The following is a 23841-nucleotide window of genomic DNA, read 5'->3' as shown; positions in this document are numbered from 1 at the left end:
GAGAAATGAATTTTACCTTGTCCTTAGCCATCTGTATTTATCTATCAATGTATCATTGAAATTAGAATAAAACTTAATCGATCTACTCCCTGAACAAATAAGAACCAAGAAACGCAAATAATAGCAAAAATGGCAACGAATGTGTGATTCCAAGGCTGAGGTCTCTAGTCGATGACCCTGTGTTGAGCTAGAGGAAATGTCTAGCTGTGGGGGATAACCCCTCCTACGTGTGAGTTGAGGGCCCCCATTGCATTATTCATAAAAGTCAGTGAACAAATCTATTACACAGAAAAGATTTCCTTGTGTACTCCTCCTATATATACATTATATATATGCACACACGCAAATATACAAATGTTTGTGTATATATATATAGACACACATATATATATTCTCATTTTGGTGGGGAAAAGGAGTAAGTGGGCGAATAAAGAATAACAACTAAGTAATATAAAATCCACAACATAATAAGTATTTCTTGAGATAGGTATATCACCATGTACTTTTGCTTCTGTTTAGCTTCTCAACATTTTTAAAGTTAGCTAAACCTTATAGCTGTTCTGAAGGGGGTGAGGACTGTCATTGGGAAACTCTCGGTCTCTTCCTGATATATTTCTCTCGGCCTCCTCGTGTCTCCTGCCTTCTCGATTCTCGCACTATTTCCCAAGTGGAGAGAGATAATTCCTCAGCCAGGATTCCCCTCATTTTGGTCATGCTGACGGGCAACCCTCTGGCCTTCATGTCTGTAGTCGCCTCTTCCACTGTCAGGTACAACCACGTCTCGTTGTCATAAAACACTTGAAGTTTAGCAGGGTACGGAGTTTGAAATCTAATCTTTATTTGCTGTAGTACTCACTTTACTTCAGAGTATTCTTTGTGTTTCTGCAGGACTGCGGGGGGGGGGGGAGTGGTTAATCTTGGTTGAAATATATTAATTTATCATCGAAAAACACCCCAGGCCCTTCATAGAATCTCCGCCTTGGTGCTGTACTGAAGGAATTTAATTATTATTGAGTGTGGCTTTCTATCTCGGGTAGGTTTCGGGACGAGTGCACAATGGCTGTTTTGACTTCCAGCTCTATAGCCGAGGGAAGATCCAGTGCTTCCCGCAGTAACTTTCCGACAAACTCCGTTACAGACGAGCCCTCTGCTCCTTCGGGAACATTGTAGATTCTGATATTTTTCCGTTGCGATCTTCCCTTCAGGTCAAGCAGTTTATCTTCTTGGTGATATATGATTTTTATTGTCTTATTCAGTATCCATTCCACGTTTTGAATGCGATCTTCCACCTTCTCAATTCGAGTCTCGGCCACCGCTATTTTTTGATTGACGCTGGCGAGCTCTGACTTAATATCACGGAGCTGCTGCTTTATTTCTTTTTGGACCTCCATTATTTCTTTCAGGATTTCGATCATACTTGCCACTTCGCCTGAACGAGGCCCAGCGTCAGCTTCGCTAGCACGCGGTCGGGTAGGAGAGCCGCTCGCTGCACCGCTCTCAGCCGCAGGCTCCGCAGTGTCGCTTTTTTATTTCCATTCCTTTTCCCCATTCTTGCCATTCTTGAAAAATACTATACTTGACGGGTTAATGGGGCTTAATACGCGTTTTTACGGAGGAGCTGGTGACTTAAGCTGCCATTCTTGATAATGACATCACCGGAAACCCCTGCAAGTTCCTCTCTCAGGCCTGTGTAATTCTCTTTATTCCATTGTGATACTGATACATATGACCAATGCTTCTCCCTCTCAAGTTGCAGCATGAACTCAATCATATTATGATCACTGCCTCCTAAGGGTTTCTTTACATTAAGCTTCCTAGTAAGATTTGGGTTATTACACAACACTCAATCTAGGACAGCCTTTCCCTGAGTGGGCTCAAACACAAGCTGCTCTAAAGAGTCATTCGACATATTCCCTCTCTTGCAATCTGACACAAACCTGATTTTCCCAATCTCCTTGCATATTGAAGTCCCCCACTATAATTGTGTTATTACCGTCATTACATGCCTTTTCCTATGCAATCTCAAACCCACTTCTTAACTACTATTTGGAGGTGCATATATAATTCCCATAATGGTTTTTTTACCCTTGTAATTTCTTAAGTCCAACCACAAAGATTCAGCATTCTCTGACCGTATGTCACCTCTTTCTAAAGATGTAATTCCATCTCTTACCAACAGAGCCACACCACCACCTAAGCCCTGCTTGTTCTTTTGATACAAAGTATATCCTTTGATGTTAAGATCCCAACTATAGCCTTCTTTCAGCCATGACTCAGTAATGCCCACAATGTCATACTGACCAATCCCTAATTGTGTCATGAGTTTGTCCACCTTATTCAGAATGCTACACATATTTAGATACAGCACCCTCAGTCCTGCATACTTTCCCCTTTTGAATTTTGCCTCTGTGGTACAGTTTAACTCTTTGCTCTGTCTGTATTTGTACCCAGTCAATGGCTTGTCCTTCCTTACATTCATAGTGAATCCATCATCTACTTGTAAACCTGCTGGCTCATCCTCAGCTCTATCATATTGATTCCCCTCTCCCTTCCATATTAGTTTACTTGGAGGCACATGATAAAGCAAGCCATAGTCAGCATGGTTTCTTCAGGGGAACATCTTGCCTGACAAATCATTTGGAATTCTTTGAAGAAATAACAAGCAGGACAGACAAAGGAGAATTGGTTGATGCTGTGTACTTTGATTTTCTGAAGGCCTTTAACAAGGTGCCACACATAAGGCTGCTTAACAAGCTACGATTCCATGGTACCACGGGAAAGATTCCAGAACAGATAAAGCAATGGCTGATCAGCAGGAGGCGAAGCATGGGAATAACGGGAGCCTTTTCTGGCTGGCTGCTAGTGACTACTGGTGTTCCACAAGGGTCTGTGTTAGAGCCAATTCTTTTTACGTTATATGTCAATGACTTGGATAGCAGAATTGATGGTTTTGCGGCAAAGTTTGCAGATGATATGAAGATAGGGTGTTGGGCAGGTACATTTGAAGAAGTGGAGAGGCTACAGAAGAACTTAGACAGAGTAGAAGAAAGGGAAAAGAAGTGGCAGATGGAATACAGTGTCAGCAAGTTTATGATTATGCACTTTGGTAGAAGAAATAAAATGGTAGACTATTTTCCAAATGTAAAAAAAAAATCTGAGGTGCAAAGGGTCTTGGGAGTCCTTGTGCAGGATCCCCTAAATCTTAATTTGCAGGTTGAGTCTGTGGTGAAGAAGGCAAATGTGATGTGAGCATTCGTTTCGAGAGGACTGGAATATAAAAGCAAGGATGTAACATTGAGGCTTTATAGTGCACTGGCCAGGTCTCATGTGGAATATTGTGAGCTGTTTTGTGCCCTTTATCTCTGAAAGGATGTGCTGAAACTGGAGATGGTTCAAAAGATACTCACGAAAATTATTCCAATATTGAATGGCTTGTCATATGAAGAGCATTTGATGGCTCTGGGACTGTTTTCACTAGAATTCAGAAGAATGAGGAGTGACCTCTGAAACCTATCAAATGCTGAAAAGCCTTGATAGAATGGATGTGGAGAGGATGGTTCCTATAGTGGGAGAGTGCAAGACCAGAGGACACAGTGTCAGAAAAGAGGATGTCCTTTTAGAACAGAGGTGAAGAGGAATTTCTTTAGCCAGAAAGTAAGAATCTGTGGAATTTGCTGCATGGGCACCTGTGGAAGCCAAATCTTTACAAATATATAAACATAGAAACATAGAAAACCTACAACACAATACAGGCCCTTCGGCCCACAAAGCTGTGGCAAGCATGTGCTTATTTTAGAAATTACCTTGGGTTACCCATAGCCCCCTATTTTTCTAAGTTCCATGTACCTATCCAGGAGTCTCTTAAAAGACCCTATCATATCTGCCTCCACCACCTTTGCTGGCAACCACCATGCACTCATCACTCTCTGTATAAAAAAATTAACCCTGACATCACCTCTGTACCTTCTTCCAAGCACCTTTAATCTGTGCCCTCTCTTGTTAGCCATTTCAGTCTTGAGAAAAAGCCTCTGACTATCCACATGATCAATGTATTTCATCATCTTATACAGCAAACATGAGGAAATCTGCAGATGCTGGAAATTCAAACAACACACACAAAATGCTGGTGGAACACAGCATCTATAGCAGCTTCTCCCTATAGATGCTGTCTGGCCTGCTGTGTTCCACCAGCATTTTGTGTGTGTTGTTCATCATCTTATACACCTCTTTCAGGTCACCTCTCATCCTCCTTCACCAAGGAGAAAAGGCTGAGTTCACTCAACCTATTCTCATAAGGCATGCTCCCCAATCCAGGCAACATCCTTGTAAATCTCCTCTGAACCCTTTCTATAGTTTCCACATCCTTCCTGTAGTGAGGTGACCAGAAATGAGCACAGTACTCCAAGTGGGGTCTGACCAGGGTCCTATATAGCTGCAACATTACCTCTCAGCTCTTAAACTTAATCCCACGATTGTTGAAGACAATGCACCAAATGCCTTCTTAACCACAGAGTCAACCTGCACAGCAGCTTTGAGTGTCCTATGGACTTGGACCCTAAGATCCCTCTGATCCTCCACACTGCCATTTCACACTGTCTTTCCATTAATACTATATTCTGCCATCATATTTGACCTACCAAAATGAACCACCTCACACTTATTTGGGTTGAACTCCATCTGCCACTTCTCAACCCAGTTTTGCATTCTATCGATGTCCCTCTGTAACCTCTGAGAGCCTTGCATTGGGTATCTTATCAAGTGCCTTGCTGAAATCCATATACACTATATCTACTGCTCTACCTTCATCAATGTGTTTAGTCACATCCTCAAAAAATTCAATCAGGCTTATAAAGCACGATCTGCCTTTGACAAAGCCATGCTGACTAATTCTAATCATACTATGCCTCTTCAAATGTTTATAAATCCTGCTTCTCAGGATCTTTTCCATCAGCTTACCAACCACTGAAGTAAGACTCACTGGTCTATAATTTCCTGAGCTATCTCTACTCCCTTTCTTGAATAAGGGAACAACATCTGCAACCCTTCAATCCTCCAGAACCTCTCCTATCCCCATTAATGATGCAAAGATTATCACCAGAAGCTCAACAATCTCCTCCCTCGCTTCCCACTGTAACCTGGGATATATCTCATCTGGTCCCAGAGACTTATCCAACTTGATTCTTTCCAAAAGCTCCAGCACATCCTCTTTCTTAATGTCTATATGCTCAAGTTTATCAATCTGCTGTAAATCTTCCCTACAATTGCCAAGATCCGTTACCATAGTAATTGCTGAAACAAAGTATTCTTAAGTACCTCTGCCATTTCCTCCAGTTCCATTGTCACACTTGATTGGTCCTATTCTCTCACATTTAATCCTTTTGCTCTTCACATACTTGTAGAATGCCTTGGGGCTTTCCTTAATCCTGCTCACCAATTTAAGGGAGAGGTTGATAGATTCCTGAATGGTTAAGGCATGAAAGGATACAGGGAGAAGACACAAGATTGGGACTAAGGGAAATCGTGGAACAGCCATGATGAAATGATGGAATGGTCTGTCTGTTCCTAGACCTTATGATCTTATGGTCTAAGAAGTTGTTCCTAAATCGTTAATTGTGTGCCTTCAGTCTCCTGTACCTCCTCCTTGATGGTAACAATGAAAAGAGAGCATGTCCTGAGTGATGTGGGTCCTTAATGATGGATGCCACCTTTTTGAGGAATCACCTTTCGAAGATGCCTGCGATGGTGGGAAGGCTAGTTCCCACGATGGAGCTGGCTGAGCCTGTAATCCTTTTCCAGTGTCCCTCATTGGCACCTCCGTACCATACAGGGATGCAAACAGTTAGAATGCTCTCCATAGAGAACTTTGTGAGTCTTTAGTGACATACCAAATCTCCTCAGACTTATACTTAAATATAGCCAGTGTTGTTTGTCAATGAGGAGGAAATGTTATTTCCAATCTGCACTGAAAGCATATAAAGAATAAAGAATTATACAAAAATAATTACAAATATGGATGTTGAATTAAATGTGCATAAGCACATAACTAACTGTGTATTTACAATGTAAACAGCATTATTAAAAGTGATTTAAAGTGTTTGCAGTTCAGTGACAGAAGTAATAGAGGGGGTGGAGGGCTAACTAGAATAGTTGATCAGATTAACTGCTTGGCGAAGAAACTTTTAAAATAAAAGCAGCTATGCAGGTTAATAAGGTGGTTAAAAGCATGCTTGCCTGTATTAGTCAAAGTATTGAGTTCAAAAGTTAGGAAGTTGTACTGCAGCTTTATTAAACTCTAGTTAGGTCACATCTGGAGTATTGCCTACAGTTCTGGTCGCCTCATTATAGGAAGGATGTAGGGGCTTTGGAGAGGGTGCAGAAGACGTTTACCTGGATGTTGTCTGGATGGGAGGGCATGTGCTGTAATGAGAGTTTGGACAAACTTTGGTTGATTTCTCTGCAGTGGTGGAGGCTAAGAGGAGTTCAGATAGAGATAGGATTATGAGAGGCATTGATAGAGTAGACAGACGGTATCTTTTCTCCCAGGGTTGAAATGTCTAATACTAGAGGGCATGCACTTAAGATGAAAGGGAGTAATTTCAAAGGAGGTGTGAGGGGCATTATTACACAGAGACTACAGGATGCCTGGAATACCCTGCCTCATTTGGTAGAGGCAGAAATATTGAGTACTTTTAAGAGATATTTAGATAAGCATATGAATGAGAGGAAAATGGAAAGATTTGGATGCTTATTTGGTGAAGAGATTAGTTTAGTTAGCCATTTGATTGGTTTGACAGTGTATGGTGGCCAAAGGGCATGTTCCTATTCTTTTTTATGACCTACATTCTAAGGTGGGACAAGTTTAGGTGGTCAGCATGGACGAGTAATGCTGAAGGACCCGGTTCTGTGCTGTATCACTCTGTAACTGGAATAAGAAATAGAGTTAAAGATAGGGAGAAGATAGAAGTCAGATGATGTGAGAAGAGGTAATATGAAAGGTTATAACTGGTGTGGCAATGTATATAAATGTTAGATCAGTGTGTGATCACCAAGAGTACAGGGATAGAATTTTGTGCTCAGGAAGGAGAGGTGTTGCAGGGGACTAGGATCCTGCTCTTTCTACAAAGAAAATGGAGTGTTCCTTGTCAAAATGGGTGACACACCAACTGATGTGCACTATATTAATATGTATAACAACACAATATGAGTTTTTATTCCCTTGTGCTCTCTGACTGTGCTTTCATGTTTCACTATGTAAACAAACAGGAAAGCATTGCTGAAATAATTAAGACAGTTTGTGACAGTTTAGTAAACAAGCAAATGCAATCTGTCATCGGGAGTGACTGTTGCCATTGGAGGGAAGTTGGGTTTGACGTCTGCGACGGGGGAGAGTGGCAGTTATCACAAGCCTGCTCAAACAAATGGAGCTGAGCTTATTTTGAAGGTTGATGTGCATTAGGATAGATACCAGTTTCCGATCAAATTGAGTGACAGTCAGCTCCTCAAATGGCACATACGAGGTTCTGTGTTAAGTGGGAGTTATGGGTTTTTCCTTGTCAAGTTGTGTGAAGCATCTTGTTTGTCACCTGACAGCAGATGCTGCTCTGCCCTCCTTCCTTTATTTCTTCTTATTTAGAGTACAGAATGGTAACAGGCCCATGGGGCCCCATTAAACCCATGTGACCAATTAACCCATGAACCCCTATGTCTTCAGAATGTGGGAGCAAACCAGTGCACCTGGAGGAAACCCATGTAGTTGAGGGGAGAACAGACAAATTCCTTACAGACCATGGTGGGAATTGAATCCACGTTGTTGATGCTCTAATAGTGTCATGCAAATCTCCAGATTACTATACCTCCTCTCCTGTTCTTTCATCATCCAAAAATGTTTCTGTCTTATTCTTAGCCCTGACTGGCTGGTGTTATAGTCAGTCACCTTGCACCTCAGATCAGAAAATTCTGATTTCTGTCCATGGTGTTTAGGCATTTGAAAACACTATGGGCTGCAGTGTTTCTGAAGGTGATTTATCCCATCCTCTCTCCCACTCTTCACAGCCCTGATGCTGTAGACCTCTGCCCTCCAAAGTTGAATTATTGAGTCTATTTTAAAGCCGATCAATTTGCAAGCTGCCTGGGCAGCCATTTTCAAGTTGAGTAGAATAAGTTGATAATGCAGACCTTCTGTGTGCTGGCTGGCTTTGCCTACATTCCTGCTGCCGCAGTAAAGCAGCCAACATAATCAAAACATGAGAGATTCTGTGATGCTAGAAATCCAGAGCAACATACACACAAAATGCTGAAGAAAGTCATCCATCTTCGGAGGGGAATAAATAGTCGATGTTTTGGGATATGACCCTTCATCGGGTCTACTTCTTTAACCAATGTAATTAAACACCCCTCCTAAGCTGGTATTCTTCTCATTTCTCCCATCGGGCAGAAGATACAAAGACCTAAGAACACGTACAAGCAGGTCGAAGGACAGCTTCTATCCTACTGTTATCAGACTGTTGAATGGACTTTCTGAGTGATAAAGAACTGCTTTCACTTAATCTATCTCAACAAATTGCCCAACGTACTGATGCAATTATGAAGAAGGCAGGCCAACAACTATATTTCATTAGGAGCTTGTGAAGATTTAGTATGTTGTCAAAGACTCCAGCAGATTCCTACAGCTTTCTACCTGGAGGGCATTTTGGCTGGTATGGAGGAACCGAGGCACAGGATTGGAACAAGCTGTAAGATGTTGTAAACTCATGGATGCTAACCTCCCCACTATTGAGAGCTGTCTTCAAAAGGCAATGTTTCAAAATACTTTTACCATCCAGGACATGCCCCCTTTTCTTTGCTACTATCAGGGAAGAGGTATGAGAGCCTGAGGACGCACACTCACCAATGTAGGAACAGCTCCTTCCCCTCTGCCATTGGATTTCTGAATGGTCTATGAACCCATGGACACTACCTCACTTTTTGCAATTTTAAAAAAAATTTCCTCTTGCAACTTATAGTGATTTTTTAAGTATTGCACTGTACTGCTGCTACAAAACAACAAATTTCATGACATATGTCAGTGATAATAAAACTGATTCTGATTCTGCCTGCACTGCAACTCCTTTGTAACTGCAACACTCTATCTGACATTCCATTGCTAGTTTTGCTTTAGTGTGACCTTGATGTACTTCAGCATGGAATGATCTGTCTGGAGGGCAACACAAACAAGAGCTTTTGATTGTGTCACAGAACATGTGACGACAATATTCCAAATTCATGTGGGATCAAAATATATGGAAAAATTTTGACTTAGGCTGCACCATCAGAATTGCCAGAAGTAAGGAGGTGCCAGAATTGAGAAGGCAAATCCTTACATCAGATTCATACTCCAATTCAGATTTATTTATCAAACGTACATCAAAACATACAGTGAGATGTGTTGTTTGTGTAAACAACCAATACAGCTAAGGATGTTCTGGGAAAGTCGTCACACATTCCGATGCCAACATAGCAGCTCACCAACATGACAAGCAACAAAACAACGAAAGCAAAACTAGCTCCTCTCCACCCTGCCACCACCCATGCAGACTGTCCTCCAACCCCAGGACATTTATCCAATCTTCAGTCTACAGAGTAGCAAGGGTTTGCCTTCTGAGTTTGGAACAACATTAAAATGCTGAAGGATCTCATCTCTTAGTTAGAAACATGGATGATAGAAAAATGGAGGGCTATGTAGGAGGGAATGGGTAGATTGATCTTAGAGTAGATTAAACGGTCAGCACAACATCATGGGCCAAAGGGCCTGTATGCCTACTGTAATATTCTATGTTCTATGTAACTCAATGGGTCAGGTAGAATATGTGGAGGAAAAGGGACAGTTGATGTTTTGGGTTGACCCTACATCTGGACTGGAAAGAGGGAATATTTCCAGTATAAGAAGGTGCTGGAAAGATAGAAGTTAGAACATAGAAGAGCACAACATAGCAACGTGCCATTCAGCTCACAATATTGTGCCAGCTAAAAAGCAAATCAAAAACACCCAAACGCTATTCTCTTTTACCTTCACCATGTCCATGTCTCTCCATCTGCCTTACATCAATGTGCCTATCCTCTATCAGACATCCCTGACTCTCTGAGTAGAAAACTTACCCCTCACATCCCCTTTGAAGGGTACACCCCTCACCTTCAATGCACACCCTCTGGTGTTAGACATTTCAACCCTGGGAAACAGATACTCTCAGTCCACTCTATCTATCTTCTAATAACCTTTTAAGCCTCTATCAGATCTCCCATCAGTCAGAGAAAACAACCCAAGTTTATCCAACCTCTCATAATACCACATGCCTTTTAAACCAAGCAGCATCCTGGTAAACCTCTTCTACACCCTTTCCAAAGCTTCAACATCCTTCCGGAAGTGGGGTGATCAAAATTGTATCCAATACTCCAGATGTGGCCTAACCAGTTTTATAAAGTTGCAACCTTATCTCTTGAATTTTGAACTCAGTGCCTCGACTAATAAAAGCAAACATTCCATAAGCCTTCTTATTGACCTTATCAACCTGTGTAGCCACTTTCAAGGAACTATGAAATTAAATCCCAAGATTTCTCTGCTCAGCAACACTGTTAAGGATGTTGCCCTTTTACATTGTACTGCTTCCTTGTGTTTGCCCTACCAAGGTGCAACAGCTCACATTTAACTGGGTTAAAGTGCATCTTCCATTTCTCTGCCCATATCTGCAACTGATCTATATTGTGCTGTATTCTTTGGTGGTCTTCTACATTATCCGCATCTCCACCAACCTTGACATTTACATTGTCATCTGGGTAATTTATATACATCACAAGCAACAGAAATCCCAGCACAGCTCCCTGTGGAACACCACAATTTATAGAACTCCAGTTCAAATCGTCCCTTCAACTTCTAACTTCCGTCTTCTCTGTGCAAGCCAATTCTGAATCCAAACAGCCAAGTTGCCACAGACCCCATGTATCTTAGTCTTCGGGGTTAGCCACCCATGAAGGTCTTAGTAAACACTTTACTAAAATCCATGTAGATAACATCCACTGCACTACCCTCATCAATCTCTCTCATCAACTTGTCAAAAAATTCAATCAAATTGATAAGGAACAACCTTTCATGCACAAAGCCATCCTGGTTCTCCCTATTTCAGCTAGGGGTTTCCAAGTGTTCATATATCCTATCCTTTAGTGTTCATATATCTTATCCTTTAGAACTTTCTCCAGCAATTTTCCTACAACTGATGTAAGACTCACTGGTCTATAGTTTCCTGGATTCTCCCTTGTTCCCTTCTTAAATAGAAATACAACATTAGCCACTTGCCAGTCCTCCAGGATCTAACCTGTGGATAGTGAAGACATGAAGATACTGGTCAAGGCACCAGTAATCTCATCTCTTTCCTCCTTCAATAACTTGGGTAAATCTCATCAAGCCCTGGGGATATCCACCTTAATACTCATTAGGAGGCCCAACACTTCCTCCTCCTTGACCTCTAAACACCCTAACATATTTATACACTCCAAATCCTTTTCCTTGGTAAATACTGAAGCAAAGTATGCATTAAGTACCTCACTCACATTCTCGGCATCTAAGAAAATGCTTCTCCTTTAACCTTGGGTGGTCCCACCCTCTCCCTAGTTATCCTCTTGCTCTGGATGTATGTATAGAATGCCTTGGGATTCACCCTAATCCTATTTGCCAAGGACCTTTCATGGCCCCTCCTGGCTTTCCAAATTCCATCCTTTAGTTCTTTTCTGTTTTCTTTATATTCCTCATGAGCTTTGATCCTGACTTCCAAACTTACATACTTATTCTTTTTCTTCTTGACTAACTTCATCACCTCTCTGGGCATCCAAGGTTCTCTTATCTTTCCATCCCTGTCCCTGCATCTAACAGGAAAATACCTTTCCTGTACTCTGTACAATTGATCTTTAAATACCCTCCACATGTCTGATGAGGACTTGCCAGAGAAAAGGTATGCACAATTAATGCTTCTTAGTTCATGTCTAATGCCCTCAAAATTTGCCCAACTCCAAATTAAAACTCTCCCACAAGGACCATGCCTATCCTTATCGAAACTATCCTGAAAGTTAAGGAGTTGTCGTCCCTGTTCCCTATCTGTACTCCCACTGAAAAGTCAGCCACTTGGCCAGGCTCATTACCCAAAACCATCCACATATTGATTTAAGAAACCTTCCACCTAGGATATACTTAACAAATTACTCCCCATCTCTACCCCTTGCCCTAAGAAGGTTCCAGTTTATATTAGGGAAATTGAAAGATCCCATGACAACTACCCTATTATTTTTATACTTTTCTTTAATCTGATTACATATCTGTTCCTCATTGTCCCGGTAGCTATAGGGGGTCCATAGTACAATCCCATCAGGGTGAATGCACCCTTCCTATTCCTGAGTTTTACCCAAATGGACTCAGTGTCTAGCCCCACCATTGTCTCCCCTAAGTGTAGCTGTGATATTTTCAGTGAATTTGTAGCACAACTCCTCCACCCCACTTTAACTCCTTCTCCATCTCTCCTAAAACTCTGACAACCTGGTACGTTAATCATCCATTCCTGCCCCTCTCTCAAACAAGCTTCAGTAATGGCTACAACATTGTAGTTCCATGTACTGATCCATGCACTAAGTTCATCACCCTTTCCCATAATGCTCCTAGCATTAAAATATACACACTTCAAACTATCTGACCTAAGATAGTTGTTTTGACACTTTTCCTGACATCTACCTTCTGGTCTGAACCTTCCCTAACTGACATGGGGCTCCGGTTCCCAGCCCTCTGTGAGGGAAGAGGTGGAATAAGAGCTGACAGGTGATACCTGGATCTAGGAGAGGTGGTTATCATTCCTGCCCTCATCTGCCTTTCACCTCATCACCTGGACCTACCTATCACCTACCAGCTGTTGCTGCACCCCTTCCTTCCACCAGCTCACTCCAGTCTTTCTTTCCAATCTAGATGGGTCGACTATCCATTTCTTTCCACAGATACTGCCTGACCCATTGAGTTCCTCCATCACTTACTCCAGATTCCAGCACCTGAAGCTCTTGTCTCTCTATTCTGATGTTGAAGCAAAGCATTCTGTGGGGAGGATGGGGTTGCTTCACTCAGAAACTACCGTCTACTATATTGGGATAGAGCAGTCAGTATGGTCCATGGTCACATCTTCTCCCTATGAAGAACAAGCATGTTCCCACGAAGTGAGAGAAGTTAATCATCTGACATGCAAGTCCCAAAACACAATGCAATTTGCACTTCCCTCCGCATCACTGGCCTCCTATAAACCCCACAAGGTCATAGCACGAGCCAATAAATCCAGAAATAGAAAAGAGCAATAACAATTAGAATATTTAACAGCAGATGTTTGATCCTGGCGAGAAACACAGTATATTTCAACTGACATTAATCATAGACTATGACAGTTGAGAGTCTGGCATTTTCTACTGGTGGTATCTGTCCTAATTAGTACAGGAGAGGGACTGTTTTGATCCCTGTCTCAGGCAATGTTCAACCTAATACAAATGACGTGTTTGCATATTCTTGTTATGTTACCTGTCAGGTTCGCCCCAGTGCTACAGCAGGTCCTCTGACCCCCTGTGACAACGTTTGTACACACAAGGAGAAAAGAATGCATGAGCAAGGAGACAGGGATGCCTTCTCGCCCAAGTGAATGACTTTGAGCAGGTGCAAAACTTTCAGTGGGGAAAAGTGTGGACAGGAAAGGTTTCAATACATAGGTGCAATTGTATGAGGGAGGGATTGCAGTCAAGAAGAATGATAACCTGATAATGTGGGCAGAGGTACAGTACAATAGTGCAGTGCTTTACTGTGCCAGTGATTGAGGTGTTTTATATATAACTCTTTATTTTTTTATGTAATATTTTATTCTTTATAATTGCTGAAAGTTGCTTTTTTTGCTGCATTCCACACCCTGACCATCACACCATAGCTAATTCCTAATATATGTAAGTGTATATGAACACAGAGCATATGAACTTAGAACATAGAACATTACACAAAGTACAAGCCCTTTGGCCCACAATGTTAGACAATAGACAATAAACAATAGGTGCAGAAGTAGACCATTCAGCCCTTCGAGCCTGCACTGCCATTTTGAGATCATGGCTGATCATCTACTATCAATATCTGGTTCCTGCCTTGTCCCCATATCCCTTGATTCCCCTATCCATAAGATACCTATCTAGCTCCTTCTTGAAAGCATCCGGAGAATTGGGCTCCACTGCCTTCTGAGGCAGTGCATTCCAGAACCCCACAACTCTCTGGGAGAAGAAGTTTTTCCTTAACTCTGGCCTAAATGATCTACCCCTTATTCTCAAACCATGCCCTCTGGTACTGGACTCTCCCAGCATCTGGAACATATTTCCTGCCTCTATCTTGTCCAATCCCTTAATAATCTTATATGTTGCAATCAGATCCCCTCTCAATCTCCTTAATTCCAGCATGCACAAGCCCAGTCTCTCTAACCTCTCTGCATAAGACAGTCCAGACATCCCAGGAATTAACCTCGTGAATCTACGCTGCACTTCCTCTACAGCCAGGATGTCCTTCCTTAACCCTGGAGACCAAAACTGTACACAATACTCCAGGTGTGGTCTCACCAGGGCCCTGTACAAATGCAAGAGGATTTCCTTGCTCTTGTACTCAATTCCCTTTGTAATAAAGGCCAACATTCCATTATCCTTCTTCACTGCCTGCTGCACTTGCTCATTCACCTTCAGTGACAGTTGAACAAGGACTCCTAGATCTCTTTGTATTTCTCCCTTACCTAACTTTACACCGTTCAGATAATAATCTGCCTTCTTGTTCTTACTCCCAAAGTGGATAACCTCACATTTATTCACATTAAACGTCAGCTGCCAAGTATCTGCCCACTCACCCAGCCTATCCAAGTCACCCTGAATTCTCCTAACATCCTCATCACATGTCACACTGCCACCCAGCTTAGTATCATCAGCAAACTTGCTGATGTTATTCTCAATGCCTTCATCTAAATCGTTGACGTAAATTGTAAACAGCTATGGTCCCAATACCGAGCCCTGTGGCACCCCACTAGCCATTCCACTAGCCTGCCATTCCGAGAAACACCCATTCACTGCTACCCTTTGCTTTCTATCTGCCAACCAGTTTTCTATCCATGTCAATGTCTTCCCCCCGATGCCATGAGCTTTGATTTTACCCACCAATCTCCTATGTGGGACCTTATCAAATGCCTTCTGAAAATCGAGGTACACTACATCCACTGGATCTCCCCCTTCTAACTTCCTGGTTACATCCTCGAAAAACTCCGATAGATTAGTCAAGCATGATTTACCCTTGGTAAATCCATGCTGGCTCGGCCCAATCCTATCACTGCTATCTAGATATGCCACTATTTCATCTTTAGTAATGGACTCTAGCATCTTCCCCACTACTGATGTTAGGCTGACAGGACAATAGTTCTGTTTTCTCCCTCCCTCCTTTCTTAAAAAGTGGGATAACATTAGCCATTCTCCAATCCTCAGGAACTGATCCTGAATCTAAGGAACGTTGGAAAATGATTACCAATGCATCCACAATTTCCAGGGCCACCTCCTTTAGTACCCTAGATTGCAGATCTTCTGGACCTGAGGATTTGTCAGGCTTCAGTCCCATCAGTCTACTCATCACTGTTTCCTTCCTAATGTCAATCTGTTTCATTTCCTCTGTTACCCTATATCCTTGGCCCATCCATACATCTGGGAGATTGCTTGTGTCTTCCTTAGTGAAGACAGATCTAAAGTACTTATTAAATTCTTCTGCCATTTCTCTGTTTTCCATAACAATTTCACCCAATTCATTCTTAAAGGGCCCAACATTGTTCTCAACTATCTTCTTTCTCATCACATACCTAAAAAAGCTTTTGCTATCCTCCTTTATATTCCTGGCTAGCTTGCGTTCGTACCTCATTTTTTCTCCCCGTATTGCCTTTTTAGTTAAGTTCTGTTGTTCCTTAAAAATTTCCCAATCATCTGTCCTCTCACTCACCTTAGCTCTGTCATACTTCCTTTTTTTTAATGCTATGCAGTCTCTGACTTCCTTTGTCAACCACTGTGGCCCCTTTCCCCCCTTTGAATCCTTCCTTCTCTGGGGGATGAACTGATTTTGCACCTTGTGCATTATTCCCAAGAATACCTGCCATTGCTGTTCCACTGTCTTTTCTGCTAGGATATCCGTCCAGTCAACTTTGGCCAGTTCCTCCCTCATGGCTCCATAGTTTCCCCATTCAACTGCAACACTGACACCTCCGAGCTGCCCTTATCCTTCTCAAATTGCAGATAAAAACTTATCATATTATGATCACTACCTCCTAATGGCTCCTTTACTTCAAGATTGCTTATCAAATCCTATTCATTACATAACACTAAATCCAGAATAGTCCTGTCCCTGGTCGGCTCTCGTACAAGCTGTTCCAAGAATGCATCCCATAGGCACTCTACAAACTCCCTATCCTGGGGTCCAGCACCAACCTGATTCTCCCAGTTCACCTGCATGTTGAAATCCCCCATAACTACTGCGACATTACCTTTGCCACATGCCAATGTTAACTCCCTATTCAACTTGCACCCAATATCCATGCTACTGTTTGGTGGCCTATAGACAACACCTATTTGAGTCCTTTTGCCCTTACTGTTCCTCAATTATATCCACACAGACTCCACTTCTCCTGATCCTATGTCCCCCCCCTTGCAAAAGACTGAATCTCATTCCTCTCCAACAAGGCCACCCCACCCCCTCTGCCCACATTTCTGTCCCTACGATAGCACGTATACCCTTGTACATTCATTTCCCAGGTCTGATCTCCCTGCAGCCATGTCTCCATTATCCCAACATCATAGTTACCCATTCGCACCTGAGCTTCAAGCTCATCTGCCTTATTTCTGACACTTAGTGCATTCAGATATAGAATTTTTAGCCCATTTCTCCTCTCTCTGTTTGAATCTCTGCCTGTTGTGCCAACCTTTTAACCTACTCTAAGCCCAATCTAACATAATCCCCCCCAATTTTTCTATCATCCACGTGCCTATCTAAGAGTTTCTTAAATGCTACAAATGTATCTGCCTTGACCACCATGTCTTTTTTTAACAAAATAAACTGTATTCATAATTTAAAAATTACAAGAATAAACCTTTTCATTCTTTATGTTCATAGTCAATGCTTGGCATGCAGTTCTACTGCACTCATACGTATCAATGGCATTCCTGTAGCTCTCTGGGATGCTGTAGTGCCACAGTAATAATAATAGGTGAGGAACTTGGTTCCCCAATCTGGCCCCTCACTCTCCACTAGGAGAAGAACCATGCACCATGGACCTCTCCCCCCGAACCCTTGCAGTGGCTGCACCAAGCTTCAGGCGTCTTCAACACATCCTGCAGCCTGGAGTGTGCCAGTCCATGGCATTCCTCCACGGTCATCTCGATGTGCTGCTGGATCAATAAGTTTTGGGCAGACCAAAGGGAGTTGATGATCTGCCAGCAGCACTTGATGTTTGTCTCTGCGTGTGTCCCTGGGAATAGCCATAGATCAGCGAGTCCTCTGCCATGCAGCTTTCTCCACACTCACTCCACAAGCCTCCAGTCTGCAAAGAGGTGAGCTGCTGTCACTTCCCCTCTACATTCCCCCCACGGGTAGTGGGTTGTGAGGATGATGCTCTGGGCATGCAGCAAGGATCTGACTGGGAGGAGGGCTCCTCTCACTGCCAGGCTGGTAAGGTTTTGGGGCCTGTCGGTAAGGCCTGCTGGTGAGGTGTTCTATCAGATGGTCTGGACAGCCTCCTCAGGAATCCACCCCACTCTGTCCACCAGGTCCTTCTCCTGCAGTGACTGAAGGACGTTCTGTGCTGACCACTGCTTGATGGACTTGTGGTTAAAAGTGTTGGTACAGAAGAACTTTCCCACGAAAGACAGGAAGTGTGGCAAATGGGATGTTGTATAGCTATGGGCCCAGACCCATCATTCACAACACTGGGGACAGACTGAATCTTGGCACGTAGTGGTATGTGGTGCCATTATTTAGATTCCACACATAGCCTGATGCTGCCACATGCAAAGGTAGTTATCAGGGTGTGGGAATGGTTTTGCCCCATTGTCCAGGGATTTGTTCATTATGACCCATCTAACTCACTCCATCTTAGGTCCCCAGGTGAATCAGAAGACAGCTTGGGTAATTCCCAAGCTGGAGGAGAGAGAGATGGGCCATACCTGCACCAAGCACAGCAGCCCTAAGAGCACCTCCCACCTGATGACCAGGTTCTTCCCAGTATCGACACATAATGCCCTCCCCAATCCCAATTTCTGCTTTATCTTCCCAATCTGCTCCGGCCAATTCATGGTGCATGCCTCAGTCCTTCTGAACCAGATCTGCAGCTCTTTCTTGTAATTGGACCTGATGGTGTAGGAGGCACTGGATTGGTTGGGTCAGTTGCCTAAGAGGATGGCTTTGCTCTTTGTACTGTTTACTCTGGCCCCTGAGGCCAACTTAGACTGGTTGCACATGCTGATCAGTCCGTGAACTGGTGTCGCTGAGCATTGGACAGTGTCGTCATCAATGTACAGGGAGTTTTTCAAGTGGGTCCCTCCACTACCCGGTCTCTTGTCCTTCCTGATGGCTCCAGCAAAGGGCTCTATACAGAACTCAAACAAGACAGGGAAGAGTGGGCAACCCTGCCTGACTCCAGGCTTGACAAGGCAGCCATCTGTTTCCCTCCCATTGATTTGGACTGCACAGCAGATGGATCCAATTCCTGATTCCATCCCCAAAACCCATTTTGAAAAGTATGTCCATGATGTTCAAATGCGATATCCTGTCAAAGGCTTTCCCTTGGTCCAAGCTAACCAGGCAACTATACACTTCCACCCCATCTTCCTATCCTACACGAAAACAATGGTACCCCTCAACAGCACAAAGCTGTCAAAGATCTTCCTGCCTGGTGCAGCATGGGTTTGGTGTGGATGGATCAGCTTTCCCAGAGAAGACTTGACCTTTTTGGTGATGGTCTTGGACAGGATCTTGTAGTCTGCATTTAACAGTGAAATGGGTGTCTAATTCTTTTTGTCATCCTTTCTCCCTTCTACTTGTAGATCAGTGCATTCCCAACCTTTTTATGCCAATGAGCCTAACCTTTACCCAAGGGTCTGTGGGATCCATGTCAGGATCCCTTGTTGTAGATGGAAGTAATGTTGCCCTTCCTCATGGAGTGTAATATATGACCATAATACTACAAGATATAGGAGCTGAATTAGGCCATTCAGCCCATTGAGTCTGCTCGCCATTTCATCATGACTGATCCATTTCCTTCTCAACCCCAATCTTCTGCCTTCTCCTCATAGCCCTTCATGCCCTGACTAATCAAGAACCTTTCAACCTCTGCCTTAAATATACCCAATCACCTAGCCTCCACAGAACCTGTGACGATGAATTTGCCTTCCTCACCACCAACTCAACCTGCACCTCATGCTTTCTCTCCATTTATAAAATAATCTACACTTTCATTTCTTCTACCAAAGTGTATTCAACTGCCACTTCTTTGCCCACTCTCCTAATCTGTTTAATTCCTCCTGTAGCCTCTCTGCTACCTCAATACTACCTGCCTCTCTACCTATCCTCGTATCATCTGCAGACTTGCCCACAAAGCCATCAATTGCTTCATCCAAAAAATTGATATATAATGTAAAAAGAAGTGGTCCCAACACAGGCCCATGTGGAACACCACTAGTCGCTGGCAGCCAACCAGAAAAGACTCCCTTTATTCCCACAGTTTTGCTTCCTGTCAATCAGTCAATGTTCTATCTGTGTTAGTATCTTTCCTGTAATACCATGGGCACTTGTTAAGCAGCCCCATGTGTGGCACCTTGTTAAAGGCCTTCTGAAAATTCAAGTACGCAACACTACTGTTTCCCCTTTGTCTATCACTCTTGTTATTTCTCAAAGAATTCCAACAGATTTATCAGGCAAGATTTTCCCTTGAGGAAACCAGGCTGACTGGCCTATTTTATCATCCAAATACCCCAAAATCACATCCTTAAAAATCAGCTATCACATCTTCCCAACCACTGAGGTCAGACTAACTAGCCTATAATTTCTATTCTTCTGTCTCCCTCCCTTCTTGAAGAGTGCAGTGACATTTGCAATTTTCCATGCTGAAAACTAGAAGCATAGCATTGTACAATTCCAGCTGATCCGGGCCCATCCTAACCTACAGAGCCACTTACAACTCAGCCAATGTTTTATTTTAGTCAGAAGAATGGATGGAGCCATTTAGTATATCTAAGGTCAGTGGCTGGTCTGGACTCTCCCGCTTTCTGTTGTTGAACAGCTCTGTGATAGATGACAGGAAGTTATGGGAGGCTGAGGAGTCTGACCTTTCTGTCATACAGAATGACATAGAAAGATCTGCCGATCCCCCTTATGTCCATCTGTAAGAATGCTATAGAGATGTCCTTTTTTAAAGGCTGTAGATCACAAAGTTCCCCCTGTGAACCTTTTGAAAGAAGAAACATGAGCACATCTCATCCTGTTCCACCCTGTGGACCCTGGTTGGGAAGATAATTTTGGAGGATTTGGTGACAAAGTGCTGGGTTTGCTGGCCTTTCACCTCTCGTAACTCCTCCCTCGCATCCACTCCCTTCAACTGTAGAGGGAGGGGTTGCTGCTACTCTGTCTGGAGTGTATGCAGTTTCCTCTGACCCTGCGGATCACCACCTCTGGTAGGGTGTTCCACACACTCTGTGTAAAGAACTTACCTCTGACATCCTTCTTGTATTTACCTCCATTCACCTTAAAATTATGCCCCTTCATAAAGCCATTTCTGATAGTCTCTGGCTATTAACTCAATCTATGCCTCTTATCATCTCAGTGGCCAGCTTATTAGGTGCGCCTGTACACCTGCCTGTTAATGCAAATATCTAACCAGTCAATAATTTGACAGCAACTCAATGTATAAAAGGATGCTGATATGGTCAAGAGGTTCAATTGTTGCTCAGACCAACCATCGAATGGGAGAGAAATCTGATCTAAGTGTTTGAACCACTGAATGATTGTCAGTGCCATGTGGTGTTGGTTGGAGTAACTCAGAAATTGTTGACCTCCTGGGATTTTCATTCACAACAGTCTCTAGAGTTTACAGAGAATGGTGTTGAAAACAAAAAAAAACATTCAGCCAACGGCAGTTCTTTTGATGAGAAAGCCTTGTTAATGAGAGAGATCAGAGGAGAATGGCCAGACTGGTTCAAGCTGACAGGAAGTAAACATGCTACAAATGTGGTGTGCAGAAAAGCATCTCTGAATTCCAAACACATTGAACCTAGAAGTGGATGGGCTATAGCAGCAGGAGACTATGAACATACACTCAGTGGCCACTCTCTTAGGTACAGGATGTATCCAATAAAGTGGCCACTGAGTATATATCAATCTATGTAAATGTTTATGAAGAATAAAGTTAATCCTTGATCCTTCAATTCCCTCCACTGTCTGTGAAGAGTTTGTACATTCTCCCCGTGACTGGTTGGGTTTCCTTTGGGTGTCCTGGTTTCCTCCCGCATTCTAAATATTGACAAGTTAGGGTTAATAAGTTGTGCATATGCTATGTTGGTGCCAGAACTATAGTGACAGTTAGGGGCTGCCCTTAGCACAGCAGGGGACTGTGTGGGTCGTTGACGCATTAATGATGCAATTCACTGTCTGTTTTGGTGTACATGTGACAATAAAGCTAATCTTTATCTCTAATGCCATGCTAATATCAAATAATTGATGTGCAATTGTATTGTTAGTCATAGAGCTACAATGTGATAGCTCGTGATGGCTAGAGACAACACAAGTTGGCTCTAGGCCATATCACACAGAACATAGAACAGAACAGCAATGAACTGTCTGCTGGAAAAACTCGGCAGGTCAAACAGCATTAGACACTAAGACCATAAGACACAGGAGCTGAATTAGGCCATGGGAGGAAAAGAATTGTCAACATTTCCTGTCAAGACCCTGCAACAGGGTTGTCATTTCAGTCCACAGCCACTTCTTCCATGATCGCAGGTAATAGCTTCCAACCTCATGACATGAACATTGATTTCTCCAACTTCCAGTAATTTCTACACCCTCCCCTGCTCTTTTTCCATTCCCCATTCTACCCACTCTCACCCCTTCCCTTCTCCTCACCTGACTATCACATTCCGCTGGTTCCCCTCCACTTTCCCTTTCTTCCATGGTCCACTGTCCTCTCCTATCAGATACCTTCTTCTTCATCCCTTTACCTCTTCCACCTATCCCTTTCCAGCTTCTTACTTTATCCTCCATCTCCCATTCACCCACCTTCCCCCTCACCTGGTCTCACTTGTAAACTCCTTCTCCTCTCCCCACCATCTTATTCAGGCTTCTTCCCCCCTCCTTTCCAATCCTGATGCAAAGTCATGGCCCAAAACATTGACTGTATATTCTACTCCATAGATGCTACCTTACCTGCTGAGTTTCTCCAACATTTTGTGTGCTGCTCTATATTTCCAGCATCTGTAGAATACTTGTATTGTAGCGGTGTGCTACACGCAGCACTGAAATAACGACACATAGTCAATGAACTGCAGTTACAAAAGAGATTTTATTCGAACTTCGCAGCCTCGCTTTAAAGCCTTTCTGATCCCGCCCTCCCTGGGCGGGGTTGCTGTAGGGGGCGTGTATTCACAGTCCTGTCCCGTGCGCGGGCTTTTCCCCTTGCTGGTGAAGCAGACCTGGCGCCCTTTTGGGACTGGCCTTTATGCTGGCGTGCTGGCTATTTGTGAGCCGGTTCGAGTGCGCTAGGAAGTGGGTCGCCACAGTATTTGCATTGACAAATTTCTTTCCCCTCCACTGATGCTAACTAATCTGCTTAATTCTTCCAGAATTCAGTGTGTTGCTCCAGATTCCTGTATCTGCAGTCTTTCGTGTATCCATAGAACAGTACAGCAGAGAGACAATACTGCAGTACAGCAGAGGAGTTGGACAGAATTGAATGGAAAAGAGCACTGGCAGGGATGACAGCAGAACAACAATGGATGGAATTTCAGGAAGCAATTCAGAAGGCATGGGATATCTACATATAAAAGAGCAAAAGTTACTGAGAAGTTAAGGAATTTGGAATCTTTTACATACAAACAGAAGGCAAGAAAAAAGGTATTAAGAATGTAAAAATGTAATATAACAATAAGCTAGTCAATAACATTAAAGAGGATACCAAAAATTTCTTCAGACACACCAAGTGTAAAAAGGAGGCAAGAGTGGATATTGGACCACTGGTAAATGATGCTAGAGAGGTAGTAATGGGGTACAACAAAATGACAGATGACCTGAAGAAGTACTTTGCATCAAGCGGTATGGTGGAAGTTCTAGGTGTCGGGGTCATGAAGTGTGTGAAGTTACCGTTACTAGAGAGAAGGTTCTTGGGAAACTGAACGGTCTGAAGGTAGCTAAATCACCTGGACCAGATGGTGTACACCCCAGGGTTCTGAATCAGAATCATAATCAAGTTTATTATCACTGGCATTTGTTGTGAAATTTGTTAACTTAGCTGCAGCAGTTCAATGCAATTCATAATTTATAAGAAGAAAAAAATAATAATAATGACAATAAAATAAGTACATCAATTACAGTATATGCATATCGAATAGATAAAAAATCATGGATAAAACAGAAATAATATATATTTTAAAAGTGAGGTAGTGTTCACTGGTTCAATGTCCATTTAGGAATCGAATGGCAGAGGGGAAGAAGCTGTTCCTGTATCACTGAGTGTGTGCCTTCAGGCTTCTGTACCTCCTACC

This window comes from Hypanus sabinus, chromosome 16, assembly GCF_030144855.1.
Source record: "Hypanus sabinus isolate sHypSab1 chromosome 16, sHypSab1.hap1, whole genome shotgun sequence".
Taxonomy (NCBI): Eukaryota; Metazoa; Chordata; class Chondrichthyes; order Myliobatiformes; family Dasyatidae; genus Hypanus; species Hypanus sabinus.
This window is presented reverse-complemented; position numbering follows the sequence as displayed.